Here is a 25,637-nt window from a genome sequence, read left to right as displayed (position 1 = left end):
AGAAACCTATTTAGTTAAATTGTAACAATTTGTGTAGTAGACAAACCTCCATTTAGCACACACTCCCTCACTGAGTTCGTTTGAAAGAATAAAACCCCTTGCAGATTACGCCTCCTTATACCCTTGCCTAAGGCACTGCATCTCAAAGGCAGATGTATGTACATGTATGGGCATATAGGTGCACACGTACACCCATCATTTCTTACAGACCCCTCCTTCAGTCAAATTTTCCCATTTTGCCTAATATCCAGCAAAGGTGACTCAGCCCAAGTCCCTTTATTTTGGTTCACACTTCACAAGTAAATCAGCAACAACCTCAAGAAGGGGAGACTGAGGGATGACCTCAGAGAAGTCCACAGCTTCCTCATGAGGGGAAGCGGAGGAGCAGGCACCAACCTCTTCTCTCTGCTGATAGGACCCGAGGGAATGGCATGAACCTGCATCAGGAGAGTTAAGACTGGATATTAGTAAAAATGTTTGGACAACACTCCCAGTCACATGGTGTGATTCCTGGGGCTCTCCTGTGCAGGGCCAGGTGTTGGACTCGATGACCCTTGTGGGTCCCTTCCGACTCAGGTTATTCTATGATTCTATGCTTCTATGATCTGCAGAAGACCTATTTTCCTTTCTTTTTTACATCTCTTTTCCTCCAGCACAGTTGAAGGGATATGCACACTGTAATAGGCCCTTGGAAGCTGTGATCCCTCAGCTGCTCTGCTCAGTGATGGAGGATGTCCCAGCAAGCACAGGGCAGGATAGGGACCTCAGCACTCTCAACTCCTCAGGACAGGACAAGGAACAGGCAAGGGCAAACGTGCTTATATTAGTCCTTGTTGTACTGGCTGGTGCTGCCACTTTGTGCTTCTTCTCTATTTGAGGTGGGGTCAGGATCTACTCATCATCTCCTCCCAGCTTCTGGTCACAGGTGAGACAAGGAACAACAGAATGCTACCCCCCATCAGATGGCATTGGTGGGAAAGAGGAGCAGATGTCCCTCTGTCAGCCCTAGTGGCATTTCCAGGGCAGATCTGAGGGTGGACAAGCAAGACAATTTCCAGTGTCACGAAGTCACACGAAGCCCAAATCTCTTTCTGCATTGGTCATTCATGCAAAAGCAGCACATCTCAAGTCCCCTTCAGAGGGATGAATTAGTTCCTTCCTACCATGCCTATACCAAACACACAGGGAATTGCAGAGCCCAGCTACCTGGGCTATGAACCCCCACCAGCTTTCTAAGGCAGAAAATTTTTCTGGTGGCGTAGTGGTCAATGTATTGTCCCTTCATTCTCCTCAAAAGATCTCTCCCTAAAATATCATAAAAGAAGTTCTAACCAAATAAGTTTAAATATAAATCCCAGTCTTTATTTTTGTTTCCTGCTTTATAGCACTAGAATACTGAAATGTAACACTGGAAACATGGTCCTGGCTCTCTTCTTATTCTGCTGAAGCAGAACCCTGGGTGAGCATCCCTCCATCGCCTGTGCTGCCTCCCGTGCCGCGTGCTTTGATACGGCTGGGTGCTGATAAAATTGCAGTTAGCAGGAGCAATATCCCTGTCCCCTTCTCTGTGATTTCAGCTTCCCAAGGATTAAAGTGGTTTCTCAGAAGGAACCTCAGTATATAGCGCAACACCAAAGCTCAGCGAGGACAGAAACATCCTTTGTTGTGCAAAGTTATGACAGGAAATAACACTGCGTTGGACTGATAAGCCTTCAGCATTCACCTGCTGCATATCAAATGTTTGGGAAAGGTGTGTAGCAGGACATTCGAAGTCAGTTATTCAACGCCAAATCTTTATAGCAGCTTTGTAGATGGCAGGCTTCTGGGTGCAAATAAACTTATATCTCTCCCACAAAGAAGGTTTGAAAAGTGTATTGATAATGCCTTGGTAAAAAGACTGCCTGACTGCATTAGTATTAAAACTGCTTCCATCCCTGCCAAAAACAAGCCTACGATGAAACAAACACCACTTTATTTTTAACACTACGGCAGTTCTGTGTTGAAATATTTTTTCAGATTGCCAGACACTGCGCTTGTGATCAGATCCTGTTGGATCACAGAGGTTTCTAAGCTGCCTGTCAGTATTTACATAGTGTGAGCGTCTGTTGTGTTTCATATGGGATTAAGTATAATCAAAATTCATGTTACCCTTTGCAAGCTAGCATCAGAGGAAAGCATGCATATTTCAGCTAATTAATTAACAGGATGGATGTGCTAACGTGAGCCTCTTGAGACTCAGGTTAATAACCCACTAAGGGTCGTATTTGCAAGTGGCAAAGCTTCTGTGGCTATACAGTGAGCCATAAATTATGGGCGAGGCCATTTTCTTTTCCAGTCCTGACTATCTAGATACAGGGGGTTGTTATGGCTCAGCTTTCACAGGAGGGTGGAGTTTGGGTTTTTTCCTTGTATCACTCCTGTTTCTTTCTGTGTAACTAATTAAAACCCTCTAAATGGCACTGATCACAGTGTGAGGAAACACAAGAGTCTCTTTTTCACCCACTCAGAGGAGGCATGGAAGCTGTGAGGCCTTCATTATCTAATGCTTCTCTGGTGTTGTTAAGTTGGGAACTGAAATTAATTTGCAAGCATCACACCAAGCCATGCCCATGTCACTGTGAAGAAACAGCAAAGTGATATGCTGTGGAGACACATTGGCTTTGCAGTGGCCTGTTGCCAGCTGAAGACTGACCCTGTTGGAGGTCATCTTCCTATCTCTGCTGTCAGTGAGTCACTGAGCATCTGAACCTACAGGGACGGGGACAGTCCGCCCTTTCACTTGATGAAGGTCTTTCCTTGTATCTCCTACAAGCTAAGCTGTGGAAGTGGGAACAAGCTGAGCAGTGGAACCCACCTGTAGCATTCCTAGACCCAATTCCCAGACGGGCACACTGAGCCTGAGGCCAAATCTAAGTTCAGCTACAAAATTCAGATGAGAAGCTGAGAGCTGCTGCATCACCTATCCACACTCCCTGTTCTGTAGAACACTTCACAGATCTTCAAGTCTTTGTAAACCACCAGTTAGCCAAGATTTTGAGTGTCTCTTGAGAGAAGCTGGTGAAGGCCAAGCATGAGATCACAGCAGACTCCCCTCTGCTTTCCTACACACGGCCCACAGCATGAACCTATGAAAAAAAGACAAGTCCTTCTGCAAAAAGCAAGAAGCTTGCTTTTTAACACATTTTAATTACAAGAGTGGTGCAAAATAAATACTGACAGGGCTACATGCAGCTGGCAGAGGTGGGGAGTACGCTTTCCTTGGAAGTGCTAACTTAGCAGTTGGACTCAATGGCCTTGGAGGTCTTTTCCAACACTGATGATTCTGTGATCCTGCCCTGGTGTGCTCAGGGGTGTCTACCACAGGTTACATGCACAGGTTCCTCACAGAACCATGAGCCTCCACGCAAGAGCAGAGCATGAGGGGAGGCCAGAGCAGCTGGAAGAAGGGTGTCAGGACCCTTTTAGGGAATCTGGCTCGTCAGTGGTCTTCGAGGGAGAGAAAAGTTGGAAAATGGAAGAAGCATAAAATCTTGGATGGTGATTGCTCTGCTGCTGGACTCTTGCTGCCCTCTTCTTCCCAAAGAGCACAATAGGTACAGAGCCAAGCCATGAGCTTGGGCCACATCCCTCTCTGGACTGTTGGGTCTGGGGTTACAGCTGCACTGGCAGCCTGTCCTGAAATGGTTTTGGAAGGGATAAGAGTGTTCCCCACTGGGATGGCTCATAGGCAATGATCTCAGGCAGGATCAGTGGAACCCTGTGCTGAAGGAATCTTGCAGAGACACACAGCTCCACGCCAGCTGGGTTGAGAAACAAGACTGCCTTATCACCACCTCCCTCTGCGGAGATCCTCCAGGCTTACACACACCCTGGATGTGTGGGAGATGGGGTATAAGGGATGTTGAGTTTCTCAGGCTTCTCACTCCTCCAGCCCAGGTCTCTCCACAAGAAAGTCCTCATTATTTGGGGAAATTGCAAATCCATGGTGTAACCTCTTCAGTGACAACACAGGGGGAGGGAACAGCCTCTAATAAAACAGAAAGCTCCAGCATATAATCTGAGGTGTTCATTTCAACTAGGGATGAGCTCCATTACTCCTTAAATTTTATAGCAACTGTAGGTCTCAGCTCCTATGAAGTGTTAGGCTACACGACAGGAGATACCTGAAAAGTCTGGTGGAAGAGTGGGTGAAATTGCACAACACATTCATCAATGAAGTGCCTAGGGTCAGGGTTTATTTGAACAGGTCTCTGGCTACAACCAAGAGGCTTATGGATCTTGCCTTGAGGAACAGAGCAATTCAAAATGCCACCGAACACATTTTTCCCACAGCATTTAATTCCTTCTTAGTCCTGTTTGGAGTTGGTGAGTTAATGGCCTAATCACTTGTAGCACAATGGCCCAGCATAAGCACCAGGGAGAGTGGGAAACAGTACTGTTCATCACTGCTGAGCTGGCATTTATCTGTATAAATAGGAGCACACTGGGTTACAAAGCATGCCTGAGTTGAAAATTGAGGGAAATGAGATCTTAGTCCTCTCATTTACTCACACTTTTGAGCTAGAACTCAATAGCACACAGATGCACATCTGCCTTAAGAGGTGTGTTGCACAGGTCACAGACAAGATTTCCATTCTCCTACAGGAGTGTGGGGAGTTTGAAGATGCAGGGTATAGGCAAGAAAACCAACCCAAATACTGCAGTTAAATCCCATGGTTGCTATTCCTCCTTTTCGTGCTCATTACCTTTTGCAGGGCAGTTCATATCTGCAATTCAGTGGATCAGCTGCCCACCAAGCTACTCTGACCAGGCTTAGGGAGAGGACGCAGCAGTAAGTGTATTTCCTTGTCCTACCAGGATCCCATCAGACCTCAAACAAACAGGTGCTATTGAAGCATCCCTCCCAAGAAACATGCTCAAGAGCTTCTATCAAACATGTCCTTCACATGCTTCTAAGTGGAGATGGTGTTTCTAGCTGCAGCCTGGAGAAGCCACAAACTCCTGACTAGTTTCTCAAAAGGCTGCATTTAGTGATCTCTATCTCACTGAACACTTCATTAAGGTGCTGGGCATCCACCAGCAATAGTAGGGGGGGTCATCAACTAATCACCAGTCTCTTCCCATGCCCTGAAGTTGCCAACCCTCCAGATCTATCAGTGCAAATGTACAAGAGTTGTTCCCTACAGCTGTCTCATCTGCTCACATCTGCAGGCGTGTCCTCTCAGCAAATGGTTGTGTTCCTTTCTCTTTCTCTCTGCCCCAACTGCACAGTCCAGTCCTTTCCTCTACCAGTTCTGGTGCTCACCTAACCCTTTTGAAGAGCTGATTTGACTCATTCACTTAGTAAAAAGTTCATGCATGGATGTGACCAGCACCTGAGCCTAGTACAAGAGAAACAACAGGAGTGTCTGCTCATGTTAGTGGTAAAAGTGGGTGACTTCACTTAGTGACAGTAAATTGGTGTAATCCATACCACCAGCCCACTGGTATATTAACCTTCCTCTTCCAAAAACACATAGTTCAGAAAATCACTCATTCAATCAATAGATAAATAAATAAATGTTGCTTACATTATTAAGTTTAAACCCCCCTCATTTGGTGGAAAGTTCAGGTTAGGAAGCGAGTTATTTCAGGAGGAATTGGGATGGGAGTACTCAGAGCAGTGAAGATAACCATGACAAGTAGACAGACACAATAACCTCCTGCCCTGGCTCAATTCTATCTGGAATAACATGTCTGATCACAGCCTAAGACCACAAATGAAAAGCTAGAGGTATGAGTTTACCTATCCCACACACCAGTCATCAAGCCCGGCCACATTCTGCTGCAGCACACCTCTGAGAAACCATTCTAACCATGCTGCAGCTGTGGTTTTGTTAGGCTTGGATTTGTAATCGCAGGCTCAGCATTCACTCTGGAAGCAGCCTGTTGTATCTAATTTCAGGCAGTGCCCTGCCTAACAGTCACGAGCAAGGTGCCAGCTAAAGCTATGCAAGAAGGCTATTGTTAGAGCTGGAGAATAAGAGGTGTCGCAAGGAAAAGACCTTGGCAGCCCTGCTGGAGGACTACAGAGGTACATGCAGGCTGCAAATAATCACACTTACTATGATAGCCCAGCTTCACTGAAGTGCCAATGGAGTGGCAGAGGCTTTGCAAGTGAATCGGGTCTTCACCACATCTGCAAGTCGGCACAGAAAATATGCTCCTCTTTCCACTGCATTTTTTCAGTTGTTGCCATGATGAGGATGAATCTCAGATCTCCACCACCAATTGATTAAAGGAGGGTATAGAGGACAGTCTCCACCTCATTTGCCTATCAGTTAATTAGCACATAGGAATATGATGTGGATAAAGGTTATTTTTCCATTTGATTGGTCTCTCAAAAGCAGGTTCTGAAAACAGATTTCTTACCTGAAAGAAATGAAGAAGTACAGCCACTGATGCCCTCCGTCACAGAGCAGCTCTTTGCATGGGAGTGGGGAATAGAAGGGCAACCTCTGCCTCACTTGAATTTCCAGCCACATGGATACTTAAGAAGGCCAAAAAAAAGGAACCTTCCACCTATTTCATAGTTGGGTGTGAAAACCGAGCACAGCTTTAATGGTACAAGGTACCAAAAAGATCCTGAGTGCTTTTAGAAAGAACCAAGCATGTGATTCAGTAGCTATAACAAAACTCCAGACATTTAATTTCCATCTGACCCTCCACTATCTTAGTGTCATCAGCTTGATAAGATACTCAGAGTTATCTTGAAGTGCCACAGCACAATGTGTGAAAGGCACCTCCTTTCAATCTGGAAACAAAACATTTTTGTGACCAATGCCTGGGTTTTATTTATAAATATATATACACACACACACATATATATGCCATCAGCCTTTAGCTAGACACATGTGAGTCCTGCTGCCTGGATGGGCCCCTGCTGTTGTTAATGGAATTCTGTGCACCTATGAAAGACTTCCTGCACAGATTGGATTCCTTGACAAGAGCCTAAATGTAACATAAACTCTGTGCAGATACAGGACTCACTGTTCATAAAGAACCCCAAGCTGTCTGGAAGGGCAATGCATCATACTACTTCCTCAGCCTAATTCTGGTTGTTCTCTGCAGCAGTGCACTTCCATTAATGTCACTGGAGTCAAATCACTGTAAAATAAGGTAAAGAATTTTTTTTACTTAGTTGAAGCTGATCAACAGACTTGGGTGTACATCATTGACCTTAATGACAGTGTTTTTGCAAAATATGCAAGAGGCACCCAGTTATACAGGTGTATGTATGTTGTCGAGATACAACCTCAGCCAGCAAGTAAGTACCACACAGCCACTCACTGCTACCTGCTCCTCCTGCCTCCAGTGGGATGGGGAGGAGAATCAGAAAAAGGTAAAATCCGTGGGTTAAGATAAGAACAGTTTAAAAAGACAAATAAAGTTTTTAATAATAATGATGATGATGATGATGATAATAATAATAACAATAGTAATTGTAGATAAAAGAGAGAGAGGAATAAAACACAAGAAAGACAAGTGATGCACAATACAATAGCTGACCACTCACTGATCGATGTCCAGCCCATCCCCAAGCAGTGATCAACCCCTCCTAACCAACTCCTCCCATTTTATACATTGAGTAGGAATATGGTGTGGAATATCCCTTTGGCCAGCTCAGGTCAGCTCTCCTGGCCACACTCCCTCCCAGCTTTTGGTGCACCTCCTCACTGGCAGAGCATGGGACACTGAGAAGGCCTTGACTCAGGGTAAGCACTGCTTAGCAACAACTGAAACACCAGTGCATTATCAACTTTATTCTCATATGAAATCCAAAACACACCAGCTACTAGGAAAAAAATTATCTCTATCCCAGCTGAAACCAAGAAACATGCCATGAAAAGCAAGCTTAGTTGTTATGAAGGTTTTGTGCACCAGAGTCCTTCTAAGTTATGTAAGGTGCAACCAGGAATCATTTCCCACACTGAACAGCTAATGTAATATAAATTTAAAATGGAGAGAGGGCAGATTCATCAGATATAGAAAATACCAAGAGATGATTAGACAAATAGTGGTCTGAGGGATGGGAGACCTAGCTCACCGGCTGCTTAATGCTCACATGATGCACTGACCCAGAAAATTGATGTCTTCATAGGGATAACTGTCCCACTCTACACATGGTGTGTATATTAATAAGTAAGTAAAGTCATACATAAGTAAGCCAAACATAGGAGCAATGTTGCTTAATGGCAGGTGTCACCTGTTAAGTCAGAGAAAATCTAGGTAGTCATGGCCACATCTTCAAGAAGAGCTACAGCTGTACAAACAGTTGGGCAGGTGAAGCCTGTGAGTTCTCTGGAAATATCAGGAGGATTATGCAATCCTACTGCAAATGTTTTGGAAACACTGTTCATTCTTTTTTCTGTTCACTCAGCAGGGATTACTGGCACAGTAACTTCATCTATCATTTACACAAGGAGATAAGGGTAAGGAAGGTGTAGAGCAGATCAAGTATCTCTCCTTTCCCCACTCTCACACTTCCTCCACTGCAAATTTAAAAGACGCACAGAACAGCTCATGTGAGCACCTCTTATCTAGTTAATACAGGGCAGGAGAATGTTGAATTGGTTTATTACTTCCTGCAGCTGTACCACCTGAAGCTCTGATCTATCTCATCAAATATCGTAAATGGCTGTAACGATGGACAGACGTGGACCTGCCTACCAGAAAGGGACCTCTAGAGAACCTACAAACAGCATGGGGGTCTCTGTAGTTGGAAGCATTTTGCTGCCAGCTTTCAGAGGCCACAGGATCCAACATCCAACAAGGACATTGGGCCCAAATCCTGGGCTGCATCAAAAGAAGTGTGGCAGGTAGGTTGAGTGAGGTGTTTCTCCCCCTCTACATTGCCCTTGTGAGACCTCATCTGGAGTACTGCAGTCAGCTCTGGGGCCTCCAACATAAGAAGGATATGGAACTGTTGGATCGAGTCCAGAGGACGCCAGTCAGATGATCAGAGGGCTGGAATGCCTCTCCTACAAAGACAGTCTGAGAGAATTGGGTTTGTTCAGCCTGGAGAAGTGAAGACTCCAGGGAGACCTCACTGTGACCTTCCAGTACCTGAAGAGGGCTACAAGAGAACTGGAAAGGGCACGTAGTGATAGGACAAGGGGGGATGGCTTCAAACTGAAAGAGGGAAGAAATTGTTTCCTGTGAGAGTGATGAGGGACTGGAACAGGCTACCCTGAGAAGTTGTGGCTGCCCTGTCCCTGGAAGGGTTCAAGGCCAAGATGGATGGAGCTTTGAGCAACCTGGTCTAGTGAACGGTGTCCCTGCCCATGGTAGGAGGGTTGGAGCTGGATGATCTTTGGTCCCTTCCAGCCCAAACCATTCTCTGATTCTATGACATAAGCAGACTGCTTATTACAAAAATATTTTGGTGAGTTTAGCCCATATCTCAGTGACCAAGGTATGGAACATGTTCACATTTATTCAACGAACTTTGTGCAGAAACACATATCAGGTCTTTGAGTGTCTTCACCTGGCCTGATAAATATTTCATTCTCCTTAGTTGTATAGAGCAAAGAGGAGACCTACAATGTGCATTAGGACCCTAAGTTTACCTAATTTTCAAAAACCTAATCAAGCAATTCCTAAATTCACTATATGGTCAAAGAAGAGAAGGGCTCTAGAGGGAGATGCTGCTAATCAAAGTTTCCCACTTGGCTTTGTGCCCAGATGTAATTTGATTGAACTAACATCTTCTCCAGTCTCTGAGAGGTGAGGGGGCTTTGCTTCAGAGAAGATGACTCCATACATCTCAAATTTCCAATTTGTGACAGTGTCAATTCAAGAAAAGGGCACTGAAACCCATGATGTTACATGTGATACAAGTGCAAATTATTATAAATACAAAGTGTGATTAGTTCTCTAACTGCTTATTGAAAAACCTCTAAACCTTCCACAGTGATGATAAAAAGCATATAGTGAACAGTGTTTCCCAAAAAAACAGCTATGTTCTCTTGAACAGCACTTTTTTCATACATGATTTGGTTGACTCCCTCTCCCATCCCCAGAGGCTCTTCTTTGAGGGTGCTTGAGGAACCCACAGAGTAAGAGCCACTGACAATATTTACTAAGAGTCTGGTAGCAATCAAGCAACCTATATGTCTGTTTCTCATTATTAAATATTCCAAACTTTTATTGAGATTATTAGAACCTATTTAATGGCTCATTGATCTTAGAAACCATACAATTTTCCTGTTAGCCATTTCCATCTAAATATTTATGAAAGCAGTTCATATGAGAAATAACAAAAGACACAGAAAATGAGGAAGAGGGAGGCTTTTCCTCAGATGCCTGGGAGCAAGATCTCTCCGTAACTCTAGCATAAACCAGTGGTGCAACTTGAAGGAAGCTGACTGAGAGACATAAAGCAAATCTGATGATGATGAAAGGAGAACTTGGTCACGTCTTTAAGGGAGTCTGCATAAATTTGGATACAAGGCTCTTTTCCATGATTAAAGAGAATATTTGTAACTACTCATTTCATTTCTTTTGGGTGTGGTAAGGAGTATTCCAGTTGAATCACTGCCTGGTATATACTGATTTATCTATTTTGAACTAGACTATAAGTCAAAAATCCAACATATTTTCCATCAGTATACCAAAAGCACAGCTGTGGAGGAAGAAAAGAAATAATTTTGATTTCTTCTTTGGATGGAGTATTGATAGAATTTTGAGGAAGACATAGTTGTGAGGGCTTGGCAACAAATTGATGTAACCTGTATCTTCAGATCCTCTAAAACCCCTATATTTCTAGATAGTCTGAAGTCTGAGCTATCAACAGAGCAGAAATTAAGAAGATGGAACTGTTCTGTTTATCTAATTATGAGAGGGCAGTCCTGCTCCCAGAATTCTTCAATACATGTTGTTTGGGTGCAGTTCTCTGTGCCAGTCAGAAAGTGCAAGCAAGTCAATGCAGGTAAGCACCCTCAGAAGAATGTGAAGACGACACAGGCTGTGGGGGCAGGCGCCCACTGTCTTGCTTCTGCTCTATGCATGTTCCATGAGAACAGACATGTGTAAGCCCAGTTGCATTAACGTGGCACTGAGCCCGAGTTAGATGCCTTGTCACTAGACAGGAATTATTGGCCCAGGCTAATACTACGATGCACAGCTCCCAGGCAGGATCTGGCTTGCACCCAGCTGGCTTGCAGCACTAGGAAAAAGGACATGAAAACTTTCTGACCCATCCACAAAGAAACACTGACATTCAAGGGCATAATCTTCAAAATTGCTGTCTCATGGTACAAACACCCTTAGTTTTCAGCTTAAAGTTGTGTAGGTTTCTAATGTTCTGCTTGAGGGCTCTGTAGGAGTGTTGCACAATACCAAGAAGAGTGAAACTTGGCACCTAGTTCAATCCTAAACCTGACCAGGAATGTCAAAAGCCAGCTGCTCTTCATTTTGGAAAAGAGAGAAGGTGATAGTGTGTACAACCTACCAGTATTAGAAAGGTGAATCAACAACAACCAAAAATAATGTGAAGTTCACTTTTCTTGCTTTTCCTTTGCTCCAAGGATAAAAGGCTTGAGCAGAATAGAAAGTAATTGCACACAGAATACTGTGAAAGCTGATGTGGGACTGGTTATGTGCAATATACATAGGTATGATTTGGAATCTAAATATAGGAGTGACAAATCACTAGGGCTGGGAATTCTCCACTGACATAGCCACTGTGATGCTAAAGAAGAGCATGGCTCCAGCTAAATTAGGTCATGAGATATTAGCACCTTTCTCTTTGTGTTCCTTTTTCATAAGGAAATAAAATAACACAGGACCCACAGATAATAAGATTATAAAGCCAGTAATTTGAAACACATATAATGGAAGAACTGAAGTCATGTAGGTGCCTCCTCATACCATCCACACATATACATTAAGGAACACTCATTTTCCAGGAAGTTTAATCTCCAAAATTAGTTCTGAGGAATCTTGTCATGCAATGTGAGAAATAACAAACATCCTACTGTCTTCTCCTCCCTTCTGATGGAATTTGTTCCTCCCAGAGTAAAACCACTGGAAAATGCACCTGTTTTCATGCAAAACATAGCAGTTTTGGTGGGAGCTGTTCTAAACCAAAATGCCAAGCCTTGCAGAAAAATGACAGAATATAAGCACGCATTTATTCCTGCTAATTCTCACTAAGGTGGGAAGGTGTAGACATGTCTGGTGGCATGCAGCAGGACAAGTAACTCTGGGATATACAGTGACATATGCACACTTGTTTGAGTGCTCCAAGTGAGTAAGATTCTGGGCATGAGGAAACCTGATCTTTTCAGACAGGAGCCTCAGGGAGGGGAAGGTGGACTAGCGAGGGGAAGGTGGACTAGCGACCAAACTGATGTACAATGTGTCCCTTGGCCTAAACTCTGTATTAAAATTTCCAGCTAAAGAACTTCAGTAATTCTTTGCCTGAAAAAAACCCAGAATGATTGGCTGCATGCATGCACCAGTGGAAGAAAGAAACTCATCCCAGTTCCCCACAGCTCTCTGATATGACAGGATGGCACACCACAGTGCATGGTGGTAGCTCAGCTGAGCCAGCCCCACCTCAGCTATTCCCTCTGCAGGCAAGGCTTCCAGGGTCTGCACTGCAGGAGGGCAGGGGCTTCAGGCTTGAGTGTTGAATTTGGACCATACTCAAAAGGAAGCATATAGATCCTGCACTGATCCCAGAAGAAAAACTGCAATGCTAGAGAACAGAGCCTCTTTCTGTGGAACAGGCTCTTCTCTTTTACACCCAAAAATGTCAATTACATTATCAGGATGACACCACACAAACTCAGGATAGGGCTTGTGTCTGTAAGGCTCCCCTGTGTCAGTGCATGTGTTGCCTAATTACGCTTTTTCTCAATCAACTCAATACTGATGAATTTGTCATCATCTGCTTTCTTTTTAAAATACAGCAAAGCTGAAGCAAGAACATGATTTTTCTATGTCTATGACATACAACAGACTGAGTGATAAGCTACAGTATCAATAAAAGCAGGGAATCATAAGCAACGAACTTAGTAAATACTGGTTTTCAGATAGTACATTAGATATAAAGCCATTTAGTTGGAAGATAATAAAGTTAATACAGCTAATAAGTAAGTCTTGTAAAGAGTGTTGCAGACTTCATTGTCTGTGTTAAGTCTCAATCTCTACTCGTTGAAACTCTGACCTTCCCCTAGGTCTCCTTCTGTAGCCTGCAAAGAACGACTGGACTTTAAAGAACCTCCTCCTCTCTACATTTTGAAAATAGAGGAGGTACATAACTAAACACAAGAACTACACTGGGTCAGACCAGAAGTCCATGGAGTGCTAGATCCTGTTCCTGGCAGGGGCTAAGAACAGGTAGAACAAAAAAGAGATAACAAGATGGTCATACAGGGATTCCTTCCCAGAGAAGTCCTGCAGCCTGGAAATTTTCCAAGTGGAAAATAAACACAGATTGTTCAGAACTGGCCTGCCCCAGCACTTCTGGTCTTCATATCTTCATTACGGTGGTACTGCTCTGCCATGCTCCAGACCATCTCTGCTCAGTCCTGTAGACACAAATGACAAGACAAAAGCTGAGCACTTAGCTAGTAAGAGATTAGAGATGAGAAGGTAACCAGGACCACCTGGAGACCGGGGAGGAGAACCCCATCTCCTGACTCCCAGCCCCATGACAGCACAGTCCTTCCCAGCACACTGACTCCTCCATGCTTTTGCAGGAGCTGGTCAGCCAAGGCACATGCTCATTTTCCCATTTTGAGCCTCTCTGCTACTTGACACGTTCAAGACAAACACAATAAATCTCTACTGACAGATACAGTGAGCAGTGCTTATTCTTTGTACAGTTCCACTGAAATCTAGGCAAAGTATTACCAGCATTGATGCAATTTCCCTTTCTGCTTGCTGAGTGCAGGAACAGACAGAGCCCAGCTTTGCTACAAGAGGTTGATTTCTCCACACCTGACTCTCATTGCTTTCTGAGGATATAAAGAGAAGAGGAAAACACATCTGTCACAAGAAAGGAGAGACACAGAGATAAGTTGCAGCACTCCTGTATGAATACCAGAGCTCCCAGTGCCATCACAGAAAAATGGGACAGACAGCAGGTGATACAAGTGCCTGAAGCCCTCCAAGTACCTCATTGCATGGCATACACCTGCAGAAAGGTTGTATATGTGTGTGTCTGAATTCCGAACAGCGGCCACAGATTAACTGTTGCATTTTTGCCCATATGACAGTTTGATATTCAAGTCATCGTTCTTCCAGCTCTTTTCCCTCTTGGATGGGTTTGGAAATTAATGTTCCTTAGTGGGTCAGATCAAGCAGCACTCTGATTTTCAAATGTGGCTAGGCTTTCAAATGAGATATGGACTTTGAGAGTTTGGAGGCTATACATTACAATTGGAAACCAGAAAATACCTTCTCTACCCTTTTTCCAGTTCTTTCTCCTGAAGAAGTTTTCCCAGATATTTTATGATTAGACAGATTGGAAGTACAATGGTCAGCGCAATTTCTGCTTTTTTCATCTCTCACTTTTTCTTTTCAAGAACATGTTATATAGACTTCAAAAAAACCCTAATTTTATAGCATAATGCAGCATCATATGGCAAAAAAACTCTGGAAATTGTGGGAGATGTAAACATATAGGAGTGATAGTCATTGTATAATGTTTCAGTGTACAGCAGAGAGCACTGTTTGTATCTCTGTTAGATTAAATTTCCTTGCTGCCATTGAAGAGCTTGCTTAACAATATCAGTTAAGACCTCAGCCTTTGAAATCACTATTTTCATTTCCAGAAGAAGGAGAACAGGATGAAGATCAGTGTATTTCATCACAAATCTTCAGCAAGAGGCATGTATATGAGTTCTCTGGGATGTAATTTTTAGTGGTATCAAAACTGACAGAAAGATAAAAGAACTTAAAGGAAAAAAATATACACATCTGCAAATGAGGTCCATCTTTTCAGTTGACAAGCATTGGAATTAAAAGAGAATACAGGAAAGAAAAATAGAAAGGGACCCATCCATACCTACCTCTTCAGAAAACTGACCATGTGAGAAAAAATTATCACGCACAGGAGACAGCCTCACTCTCAGAGCAGGCTGGCTGTGAGGAGATGAGCCATGGTGCCACTCGCCTCAGTGCACAAGTCTGCCCAGAGCCCTCTCATGGGGGTCCTTATTGGTAAATTGGGACCTCACAGCACACTCTGCACCCAGGAATGTCATCATGTTAGTAATAACACTTATTTGTATTGGGATAGGTTCCCAAAGGTCTGCCTTTCCAGGTCAAGGACCTCATTGTGTTTGGCATAGTAGAGTGAGAAAATCTGTCCCTGAAGAGCTGACACTTTAAACAGAAAGTACTAGCTGCAGTGAGAACCCAAATTGAAATTCAGGAGATACTTCATTTCTTCATGTCATCATACCACTTGACAATGAGTGGTACAGAAAAATAATATGATGAGACATATACTATAAATAATTTAATTCATAATTAAACGTTTGCGTGTCAGCTATCCTTAGATGTAGGTCTTCCAGCAACTACTGAAAACAGGAGTCTACTCTAAAAACAAATCAGTTAACACCTGAAGGCTGTAATCTGCACAAATGCAATCACTTAAATTAGTAACATTTTTCATTTCATTGTGTTTGTTTATATTCATTTTTTGGAGCTAAATTGGCCATGAATGATGAAGATATTGTAATTTGATTTCATACCAGATGTAATTGGGCCAACAGGGCATCATTTTATATGTCACTGTAAACAGCACTGCAGAAATGAAAGCATAGGAGGGTACTTGGATTTTTAAGCTTGAGAAAATGCTGAGCTGAGAAGTTCCTGTCTATGTTGATCCCGGAGCTCAAGAGAGGTTTGTGTCCAGTGTGACATTTCACGTGCACCACTAATACAGGCTCCTTAGTAGTCACTGGATAAAATCTATTCAAATGCATCAACTTCACAAATGTTTTTATTAAAGATCAGGCATGGACAAACCAAAAGGTTAACTCTATCCTCTGGGTGTAGGGGGACAGGGAATAGCATCATCTAATCATGCTGCAATTCCTGGGGATCAGGCAGTTCAGCTGCTTAATAAAATGTAACATCTCTACTGAAAATTCAGAGGTGTTTAAAGGGACACCCTTAAAGCAGTAGTGTGCAGTATTTTATATTGAAATATTAGTTGATCCAGCTGAAATAGAGATGGATTCTTTATACTTCTTCCTTTTCTCTACAATTTCCTCACGAGAGTGATCCCTTACTTGTGGCATCCATGCCATTAAAATTACCAGAGTGAACAAAAGCATACCATGGCAGTAAGAGGCTCCAGCTAGACAGGCATCCACCAGAACTGAAATCACCTTCATTATTTTTAAAATTTGCAATATGTCACTGACACGCTGAGAGCCGGCATCTGAGATTTTCAGTGAGATATTGGTGACGTATTTATTGCTTGTCCTCCTTTATCTAAAAGCCAAAACACATCCAGTGGCTTTGAACATGGTTCTTTTCTCTTTCACTGGCAAACATGCCTGCTGCGGTAAAGTTTCCCAAAGCCGATTCTCTCCTCCTATGGAAATCATCACCTGCCTTGCCAAGTTCACTCCACAAGGGTAACCTCAGCTCCTTCAACCCTGCATCCCATAAGTCCCATCCAGTATTTTAGTTTCCTTCCTTTTTATTCCCCTCAAATCCCATTTCCAGACATCAGAAAAGACCCTTAATGGCAGGTAGCGGTAAATGGCAAGTCATTCACCTGGCATCTTCTGCACCAACTTGTTTCAGATAATGGGCAGGCATTAAGAGCACTACATTTTAAAGCAAGGTACCTCACATTTGACTTCTGAATAGATGTGTTGATTCCCAGGCTTTCTGAGTAACCAATTTCTCATCATCAGGTTATATTTTTGCAGTATATTATTCACAGAGTAGATGCCCCAGATAACATGTGGTCTTTAGTAAACAACAAAAACAAAGGAACATAAATCATATATAAACCTCTTTGCAAATTTGGTTAGCTACTTAGCACAAACATGCATCTTTAAAACTCAATTTCTATTTTTTTTCTCTTCTTTAGGGTGAAATCTGGATTAATTTTTAATTCTTTTTTTCTAGTAAAAGTTTGCAATTCTATAAACTCTCTTTGTCTTGGCGGTGGTATGAGTTTGCAAGTCTTGGCCTTCCTTTCCAGTCATGGGTTACAGCACAGTTAAACTATAAACTAAAGTTAGCAAATTCTCTTCATTAACATTCCAGACATGATTTTGAATTAGAGAGCAGATTGTACAAATGTTCTTAAGAGAAATTCAGTTTAGTTTATTGGGATGGCAATATCTGTTGAAGAATTTTAGTGGAAACTTGTATTTACCCCTGGAAACATCAAAATACAGACCTGCTTCCATCTCTGTGGGGTCACAATGTTTCCAATACTTTAAAACATAGTTTTGAGTAAGATATGTTTTATGGGTGTTATGAGAGGGACTTTTGAGGTCTCAGGATCTTCAAGCACTGCTAAATCCAGTAAGGATGTAGAATTACCAAGGAAGAATATTGGTACTTCCCTCTTCAGTAAATGGTGTTGAGATCTTCTGATGAAAAGCATACATAAGTGAGGTACTATCTGTGCCACCAGTCAAATCAGACAGCCTCATGCACAATCTGTTTATTTTTACAGTGAAGTATATTGTACTGTCAAAGGACACTTAATCATCTATAATAAATATTCATCTACATGTATCATGCACTTGAGCTGCATGAAAGTTGAGTTCAGAGTACAGAAATGAATGAGAAACTTGTAAGATAAATGTCACCTTTCAATGCTGTTCTTGTGGATAAATTGCAGATGGATATAAACAAAGTCAATTATTTCATACAAGTGTTCCTTGACTCAACATGAGTGTTCCTTATGCCTAGACTAAAATCCTAAGCCTCATCATTTACTTTTTGTCAGAGAATGGCAAGAAGACACAGTATGAAGTTCCACTAACTGAGGATAAGTACAGTAACACACAAACATTATCAAATATATTTTCCCAGAAGCAAAGGTTGCATGCTGTGGTTTAGAACAAATCTCACCTGTGCTTATTAAACGACTCTATTAACTTCTAAAGAAATATTTTTATTAACACTAGCAGAGAATGTAGCACACAAATTGAATTTCCACATGCAGTTATCAACCAGCAATGACTCTGAAGCATGGCAAAGTATCATTTCCATGGCCTCAGTCACAGAAGAAAAAGCAAATTTAAACTAATCTTTAAATTTGCTTCTCTTTAGATTTGCTGAATTTTGAATATATTAACATATGTTTTAACTACTTTACTTTTATTCTTAATTTTCTAAGGAAATAAAATATTTTTCCTGGGACAGTCTTTTATTTGGTTTTAATCTGTCCACATTTAAATAAGAACTCTTTTTCATGAGCAACAAGAAGAACACTAGATGCAAGAACTCTATTTTGTGATATACCCAGAGAAGCAAAGTCACACAGTTGGGAAGGCCCATTTTCCTATGTTCTGTCATCTGCAGATAAAACAAAACAAAAAGAAATTGTCTTGAAGAAGTAGTATTAAGATTCAATAACTTGTGAGTGTTAATTCTGAAAATAAGTTTTATGCTAATAAGAAGATACTGAAAGTGGTGTTATGGCACTGTCACCTCTGTTAAAAAACATGACATTTAAGAATTATGTATAACCATTCTTGTCTTAATTTTGATTATTTTTTTCTGCCTACTAGAAGTTTGGTGTCATTTTAACATTAAAGCCTGGAGAGCATCTGAAGGTTCAGTTGCATGGCTGAATGCAAACACGCTGTGGCTGTTTAGCAAGCTAACTGTGACTGCCCTCCTGCCCAGCCAGAGACAACCACCTATACATCACACTTGGTCCACACAGCCCAAGTCAGGAGGCCATGCACATTAATTCACCTCAGGTAAGGCAGCTCAATTTACTTTGTCTCAAAGCCAAGGCAGCATACAAACAGGGCAGGGTCACTTGTTCCACCATATTCAGCATCACACTTGCCCATATGCCCAAATATTTCTTTTTCATGCTGTGTCTAACAACACAACCTAAAAATCCACCAAACCCAACTACATCACTGTATCACAGGGGTCTAGGCTTTAAATTTTTCTTTTTTTTCTAAGTATTGAAGCAGCCTGTTCTGCCACTTACTGACTACAGCAGTAAATGTGTTGCTTGTGCTGCCTTGTGGGGCTGCAGGTTCCCACTCCATGATTGTTTGAGAGATCTGACCCTGATTGTCTGACTCGTGCCTCCACACCAAGAGCCAGCCAGCCCTGCCTGCAGTGTTACTGAATTGTGCCTTAATGAAATATAGGAGAATAAACAGAGATGCTGTTCCCTTGAAAGACACTACATCTGAAAATTGGCAGGCTGCAGTACATTATACCACCAACCACAGGGTCATAATGTCTAAATACATTGTATATAGAAAATAGTTACCGAAAAGTAAGTATAGTCAGCATTTGTAATAAATAATAGCTAATAAAATAGTGAAAGCATTACATTCTAGGATGTAGGATTCTATGTCTTCCATTATTTAGTAATTTATCATGTGAAATCCACTGACCTTTCCAAGCTTTCCTTTTTCTCTTTCTTTTTTGTGAAGCAGGAGTGTTAATTATGCTTTCGCTTTTTTTATTGAGCAACATTAGCATACAAATAGGCCATCAATAAGCAATTACAATCTCCATCTCAGAAAGAAGAGAACTACAATATTAAGTGTAGCTGCTCACGCATACACACAAGTCCTTTTAAAAAAAGACAGAGCAACTCACAATTGAATAAAACAGGAATGCACAGGAAAAACAGACAATGATAGATGGATAAATATCAGGCTAGCTCCCGGGCAGGGAATTCAAAAAGGTCCTTCTTATTCATCAGCCAAACATAAGACTCAAAATAACCCTAGTTTTCCCCAGACTGCCCTGCCACTGACTCCAGAGATTAAAAATCTGTTCAGATCTCATGCTGGTAACATTTATGAATTTTACTCAAGTGGAAACTATCAGTTGTGTCAAATGGCACTGACTTATGTCTTAAGCAGCATTTGACTTATTGCCAGCGAAACACTAAATCTGCTTGCTTCTTTTTTATAGTGGGGGACCTATATGGGAGAAAGGGTTCGTTTCTTGCATTTATCACTGCAAGAGTAGATTTGTGCTAAAGATGAATAATAAAACAATCACCACAATATTTTTTTCTGTAAGTACAATACATTGCTGTTGTGCCTTTCATCCAAGATCCAGTGTAAACCTGAACCTGCACTGATTTAAGTAGATATGTTATTTTAAACCTTTTTAGGTTTCACTTCATACTGATGGCCTAAAATTGACTTCAAATGCAAATAGAGGGAAAATTAATTTTTAAGAGTCCACATAAGATGTTTTCACCTAACATTTAAGACCATTTAATCTTAAAATCAGTTATGTTTAAACATACTGTCAATCAGCCAATGCAGTTATAGAAGTCACTGACCCTCAACTGAGATATAATAAATAACCAGATTCTGATTCACAGACCATTGTGGAAAATGTAAATAGCTTACTTTAAAACCATCTTTGATTGAAAGAAGACCTCTTACACCACTATGCCTTGATCTGTTGCAAACTTCATGTCTGAAGCAGCTTTTGCATATTCTGTTTGAGCTGCACATGCTCTATGGCAAAATATAGAGTAAACACCCTGAATTAATGAAACTAAAGCCCACTGAAGAAAAAGCTGCTTACAGGTTTCATGCAAGTGATCTTGACCTCCTGCCCTATGGTTTTTTCCATCAAAATAATAAATAAATCTTTGAAAACTACAAACATTGGTTGTCTAGGAGGTCTTCTATTGTTTAGGACTTCAGCAGTTCTGCCAAATCCTGCCTCGTCAGCTGTGGAAACGATTCTCTTGGCTTTCCACCTTGCCTGCCAGCAGCAAATACCATCCAACATGGACACAGAACCACACAGGAATCCACTCAGCAGAAACTAGTTTGCAACTACCATTGCAGTTTAACCAAATACGGGTTAAGTTGTGAATTTCAGTTGTCAGCATTGCCACTGCTCACTCCACTGTTCCATCTCCCCTTTGAGGGTGCTATTTTCTCAGTTGCTCAGGAGGATTCAAAGATATTCATTAACAACAGCATCCTCTTAACACAGTTTAACAACCTGCCTCTCCAGGTTTCCTCCAGTTCAGGCAAGATTTGAGCTGCTAAAGTCCCAGCTGCTGTCGAAAGATTTCTCCAGTTTTAAAATACAATGTGACATGCCTAGAGAGTGATAAATACATTTTAACTCCACTATTCTCTTCAGTTTTGTAAAATCTCAATTTTTTTCCTCTGGCATTTTAGTGCTTTACCACTGACACTTTGCATGACATTTTCTGATGGCTTTTTTCTGGTGGTGCTAGTACATGGGTTTATGACACTGCCAAGGACCATACAGAAAAAAATTTTGATACCCTGATATCAGCACTGAAAAGAGCACAGAAAAGACTTGAGGGCAGCTGTTCAGAGGAGCAGGTTTTAGGGTGAAGTCCCATGACTTCGGGTGAGCCAACCTAACAATTCATTGTTGACACTGGTGTGATTATTGTGGTTCTCCCCATCTTCCCTCTCCTCCCTATGACACTCGTCCTCCCCCTATTCTTATCTCGGGCTGGCTCTGATGTCTTTGAGCCACTCCTTTCACCAATTCATTTCTCTAACCCAGCACAAACTAGGCTGTAGGCTGGGAGGAAAAGATCAGATAGTAGTTTCTGTAGGCTTAGTGAGATCAAGGACCAAAGTCAATGAGAATCTCGGGCTGGAAAAGATCTTTAAGATCATCAAGTCCAGCCATTAACCTTGAGGTCGTACAACCAAGAGAAGAGGAGTGACACCCACCCTTCATGGAAACAACTGGACACAGGAAACCAAAGTTTAACCCGACTTCGTCTATCATGGTAGGACGTTTCCAATCACTCTCAAAGAGTTTGCTGACCTGTTCACAGGCTTCTTGCTCTTTGATTCAATTGTCCAAGTGGTAACATCCACAGAATGGTGCAGACAGGGGAATGGGCTATTGGAAAGGAACATTTCATACACAGACTTCCCCGCTGGTTATCTTTGTGATTTCAGAAAGTACCTAGAGAATAAGAGTGTAAAAAGACAAAAGGGTCTCAAATTCTCAACAATGAGAGGCAGAAAAATCTATTCCATTAGTTGATTAGCAATGTGCTAACAGATTCTTTCTCCATAATTAATAGCACCAGACTAGTATTATTAGAAGGAAGGGGACTTTTCAAACTCAGCTCTCCAACATTGTTATTTTGGATTTCTGTATACTAAATGTATCTCAACTTGAAATGAAAAATTTCACTTTTAAGTGTTGTGATTTTTGTCAATTTTAAAATAAATATATTTTTTTGAATCTTTTCTCTATTTAAAAATAGAAAATATAATCAAAATTAACATTTTTTCTGAAAAAATAGATTTTTAAGAATTCTAACTTGGCAGAAAATCTTTTTCTTGAAAATGTGGGACCTCCCTTTAATTAGATAAGCTTTAACACTCTTGTTGTAACTCTCTTTATAACACTGCACGACCATATACCCAGGCAAAGCTTTTGAATTATAATTTTGCAAGGCAATATTGCAACTCATTTTCAAGATATTTCAAATCAGCAGCCCAGCCCAAAGACATCCATTCCAATTGTTCTCTGATTCTAAGATTGCTAAACGTTCACACTTAATCATAAACACAGACTGTAGAACTGCAGCTGTTATTAAAATGGAGATAAGATAAATCTTAATTGACTGGTTGTACATCTGTAAACAAATAAACTAATCCTATCTCCCTGAATTGCAAGTGACAGCTTTGCATCAGCCTGAGGAGAAGAGATTTTTTTTTTAATTTCTTACTGGTTATAAATTACAGTGATAGAAAATGTACAGTTTGAAAACAATAGAATTTTAGCAGTTCTTTCAAATTTATCTCGATGATTAATCTGAGAAAGAGAAGAGTTAATGCATATTCTTATGCTTGTCTTACCAAAACAGACATAAGCTGGACTAGTAAGTGACACTGCATTCAGCTGTGGTATTTTGTGTGACAAATCCATCACCGGGGCAACTCCAATAACTTTAATGTTCCTGCCATTCCTCTGAGAAATAAAGTGAAACAGAAAAGTTAAGATCACAGCTCTAATGGTGTCTTGCCTTTGCTGATGACCACTTTTGGATGTCTCCAACAAGCACTAATATTTTGTTACAGTTTGGATATTCTGATATGATCTATGTCTGTGATCAAAATCTTCCCAATCTTCAATAAATGTCTACATATTATACTCCCATAAATACAGAATTCTACATCAATATTTCTAAAAGGCTATCTTAGAGTTATTTCAATGATGTTTTTATGCATCTTATTGCTAAGTCAGTAGGGAGAATAATATTCCTTTAATTTACTTTTAAGTTGATTAAAACTTACCAGTTCTGTGATGTCTCAATAACTTCCCTAAAGTCACCAATTCATTTTACACATGTTACAGAAAAAGACAGCTGATAGTGTCAACTTCTGGGTCTCTTGTTTGGTCCACATACACTTGACCAAGTTAAGGTGAGAGGTTATGACTTGATATTGCTTGTTCTCACACAAATGAAGATCTGGAAGTGTGGATTCTATCTGACGAATCCCCTGGTATTTCTGAGATGAGTCGTGGTTACTCACCAAACAAAAAATTTATGTCACCAAATTACCTTTGATGCTGTTATCTCCAATGAAGGAAGAAATGTGGTCATTACTAGATGCAATGGAATTTCATTCAGCCTAGAAGTGTTTACCCTGCAATAAAGCCAAACTGCTTTGGTAGAAGAGGTCAAACAATACTCTTGAAAACAACCCTGAAAGCAAAATTTTGTTTTAAAGGTATTAATTTCAGTTTCTGATTTCCTTAATAAATGTCGATTTCTTTAAACATAAAATCGAGGACAAAAAAAAGAAAAATAAAATTTTTTGGTTGGTTGGTTGGTTTGGTTTTGAGAGGGGAATCATAGAATCATAGAATGGTTTGATTTGGAAGGGACCTTAAAGATCCTCTAGTTCCATCCAGCCTGCCACAGGCAGGGATTCCATTCACTAGATCAGGTTGCTCAGACCCCCATCCAACCTGGTCTTGAGCAATTCCAAGGATGGGGCAGCCACAGCTTCTCTGGGCAACCTGTTCCAGTTGCTTCATCACCCTGTGAGTAAAGAATTTCTTCCTAAAATCTAATCTAAATCTATCTTCTTTTAGTTTAAAACCACTGCCCGTTGCCCATATAAAAAGTCCGTCTCCCTCCTTTTTATAAGCCCCCTTAAGGTGCTGGAAGGTGCTGTAAGGTTTCCCCCAAAGCCTTCCCTTCTCCAGCTTGAATAATCTCAGATCTCTCAGTCTGTCTTCATAGGAGAGGTACTCTATTTCTCTGATCATCATCATAGCCCCCTTCTGGACCAATGCTAGCAGGTCCTCGTCTTTCTTGTGCTGAGGTTCCAGAACTGGACACATTACTACAGGAGGGGTCTCACGAGGGCAGAGGGGGGAAGGAGAATCACCTGCTTCATCCTGTTGACCACCCCTTTTTGATGCAGCCCAGAATACAGTTGTCTTTTGGGGCTGCAATCGCACACTCTTGGCTCATGTCCAGCTTTTCATCCAGCAGAAGCCCCAGGTCCTTCTCCTCAGGGCCGCTCTCAATGACTTGATCCCAGTCTTTACTCACACCTGGGATTGCCCCGACCCTGGTGTAGCACTTTGCACTTGGACTTCTTGAACTTCATGAGATTCTTGTGGGTCCACTTCTCAAGTTTATCCAGGTCCCTCTGGATTGCATCCCATCCTTCTGTTGTGTGAACTGCACCACACAGCTTGGTGTCACCTGCAAACTTGCTGAGGGTGCTCTCGATCCCACTGTCCGTGTCATTGATGAAGAAATCGAAGAGCATGGTCCCAGGACAGAGCCCTGAGGAACACTACATGTCACCAGCCTCTTTCTGGACATTGACCACAACACTCTGCATCCATCTGGCCAATTCCTTATCCTATGGATAGTCTATCCATGAAAACCATGTCTCTCCAATTTGGAGATAAAATTGTCATGGAGGGGCATATCAAAGGCCTAACAGAAGCCTAGAACGATGGTATCTGTCGACCTTCTCTCATCAACCATTGCCATCCCTCCCTCTTAGAAGGCCACCAGATTGGTCAGGCATAATTTGCCCTTAGTAAGGCTGTGCTGGCTGCCTTGGATCACCTCCTTGTCTTTCACGCGCCTTAGCATATCTTCTAGGAGGATCTGCTCCATGATCTTCCCAGCACAGAAGTGGGGCTCACCAGTCTGCAGTCAAGATAGAAGAGAGGAAAGAACTGAGGAAGATTTTCAGGAAAACTTAACATTTCAACAGAAAATTTACAGTTTTTATTTAATTAAAATTTTCAAATAGAAATACTTATCGTTCCTCATACTATGTCTTTGAACGTGCAGTCTACACAAAGGTAATCTGATAATCCTTAAAATACCAAAATGTTGATATAAATAGACTTTTCCAGGAAAGATAAAAACACTGGCCAGATGTTAA

The 25,637-nt window shown here is 41.5% G+C and overlaps 1 long non-coding RNA gene across 1 annotated transcript in view; it reads right to left on the bottom strand.

The window, feature by feature from the left end:
• LOC108640225 overlaps positions 1-23,964 on the bottom strand; it is a 63,895-nt gene extending 39,931 nt beyond the window's left edge. Inside the window, exons 1-2 of the long non-coding RNA XR_001921008.1 lie at positions 23,780-23,964; positions 22,024-22,167 (exon numbers count right to left, since the gene is read on the bottom strand). This is a non-coding gene — a long non-coding RNA (uncharacterized LOC108640225). The remainder of the gene's footprint in view (positions 1-22,023; positions 22,168-23,779) is intronic.
• Positions 23,965-25,637: the final 1,673 nt, after the last annotated feature.

Source organism: Manacus vitellinus, unplaced genomic scaffold (assembly GCF_001715985.3).
Source record: "Manacus vitellinus isolate BGI_N305 unplaced genomic scaffold, ASM171598v3 scaffold_1_pilon, whole genome shotgun sequence".
Taxonomy (NCBI): Eukaryota; Metazoa; Chordata; class Aves; order Passeriformes; family Pipridae; genus Manacus; species Manacus vitellinus.
The sequence above is the reverse complement of the archived record's forward strand: the minus strand, read 5'-3'. Positions and strand labels throughout refer to the sequence as shown.